Consider the following 2638-nt stretch of genomic DNA (forward strand, 5'->3'; position numbering starts at 1 on the left):
ACATCTACGAAAGCGGTCAGAAACGTACTCGTAAGGGTGATCTTGGTGATAGTCCTATAGGTATGTACAGTTTTTGTTATTAAAGTTGATCACCGAACTGATCCTGTTTCGCATCTGAAGAGCAAGCTTTATCATTATGCCCTTGGTATTGCATCGGCAACGTTGTCTAAATGGATAGACGAGTACATCCTTGGATGCACCAAAGGATAATCGGAATCACTGGTGCATCCGAATAAACCCTTGTGCATCCAGAGATCACCTGGTACATCCGAAGATGCAACGGTGCATCTTTGAATGCACAAAGATGCACAAAACCCCCCGCCTGCACGTCAACTTTCAAGACACAGAGAAGCGGAAAAGAAAAGAAAAGCCCGTTGTGAAGAATACATACATACTCCAAACGTCACTCATTCACCATAGTTGCCTAATCACAATAGTTCAGCTGTCGGAATATGAGGAATGCCTTGAAATACAGACACAGACATTAACACAGATCAGCACTAAGTAAAGCTCAATGAGAGGAGGCGGTATGATCATTGGGAGAACGATGACCAACACTGTACAATTCAAGACTCTGACCAAGATATTGACACTGAGAATTTGATCAGCATAAGAGATATGGTAAAAGAGATGAAGAATAGGCGATAATGTACGGAACAGTGAAAGAATTGATAATAAAAAAGAGTGACATGTGAACAAGCATGGCTAATCGATTCAACAAAACCATTGTTCACTGGAGCCAAATCTTTTTGAATCGATCAAAAAGCTACGAAGATGCACAAAAGCAAGGAGAAAACGAATCCAACAAGTGTGTGCGACGTGCACCACCCTGCCAAGGGCGATGAGTCAGGCTTATCTGTCCAATGAAACCATTATTCAACTATAACGGTTTTTTGTTGAATCGATAGTCGAACCCATGAGAAAAATTTCAAAGAAACATACATAATATTCAATATGCCCCACCCTGCTACATACATAATGTGGATGAGCAAGGCTTATAGCTCCGAATTCAATGAAACGATCATTCAATTGACACGGTTATTCTTGAACCATTCAAACTGATGACACAGCCGTGAATAATGTAGAGCGATTAAAGAAAAAGGTCAGTGTCATCGAGACTTTCGAAGTTACAGTCATTTAAGAGGTTCCTTGCCCCTTTGCCCGCAAAACTCTAGCAAATTAGCGAGGATATTGGGGCAAGCTTTTCTTAAATGACTGTACACTTGTTGCAAACCACAACGAGCTTCACCTTCTTCTAAAAGCGCAGGGTTCAATAAAGAACCCAATTAATAGAGAAGTGGAATGAATTATTAAAGGGATTAACGATCGAATCCTTGAAGACGCGAAGATCAATGAAGCACGAGAAAATGTGACAATCAAGCATAGCTGTAGTTTATGAAACCTTCAAGAAGAAGACATGTAGCTTGAGTGTCCTAGAATGCTGCAATTGGACTTTAAACCACATCGATTACTATGAGAAGATTCATCAAGGGCGAATAGATCTACGAGATCAATCCAGCCAATCAAAGCATTAGAGATCCGCTTAGGTACGTGTCGAAGTTGATTGAGTTGAGAATTTGTCTAAATTGAATATGTCCAGCTTCACACAGCCTAGAATGTGACCAAGTATAGCTTTGAGAGGCGAGAGCTTTTTTCAAACAGACAGCAGAATGACAAAAAGAAGCAGGCGGAATTTGGGCAAGACAGGGCAGAGAGGGTTGAAGACTCACCAGACTTTCTTTATACAATCATCATGATTGTTGTGCTGTTGAGTATCGGTGATGAGAACTACTTGTTGAGAGTTGAGTGGTGGATACATCAAAAAAGTATCGAAAGGATTAAAGAGGTATTACCAGCCAGAATCCGATTGTGTTGAGAGCTAAAAGTGTAGAAATCATTCTGATGGAGATAGAGATATGGGATCGAGTAAAAAGGCATTGAACGTGCGTCTGAAGGTTTGATGAAGTCAAGCACAAGAATCAAGTCGGCAGAGTCGCAACAAGGGAGATTGTTAAGGTGAGCGGAAATTTTCTTATTGCCACATGTCAAATGACTGGGTGTCTAGCGAGCATAACTGCAGGTTTATGATTTGTTTGCGCCAAACGAACTACACCACGAAAATTGTTCCCTTTGGCATCCTTGTAAATAGAAAGTTTTGACAATTGTCTCAGATATTTGCCAAAATCACCCAATGCTCACTGCCCCGTTTAGAATCACTCGAATCGAGTTTGGTTGCACACTTCAAACAAGATGTCTTCCCTAAAAAACATCTGCAACATGATCAATACGTGCATTCTATAAAAAGCATCAAAGACTAAATGCACAAATGAGAACACACGGCAACCAAGAATCAGGGAAATAGACAAAACTAACCTGACTACCTAAGCCCTAACCCGCAAGGATATATATCTTCACAACATTTGTATAAGTGATGTTATTCATGAACTCATACAGGCTAAGGCCAAATCCCTAACATTTAATGCATATCCTTTGATGAAATGAAACATCTCAAACATGATGAAACTCCATAATCCAAAGACAAAAGCAAATTCCAAATGGCATGATTGCTAAATATTAAGGAGAACAAACCACATAATCAATTCAATTCAACATATAATCTGTTTTGATACCAGCCAGA

The sequence above is a fragment of the Melampsora larici-populina genome, assembly GCF_000204055.1.
Source record: "Melampsora larici-populina 98AG31 unplaced genomic scaffold MELLAscaffold_45, whole genome shotgun sequence".
NCBI lineage: Eukaryota > Fungi > Basidiomycota > Pucciniomycetes > Pucciniales > Melampsoraceae > Melampsora > Melampsora laricis-populina.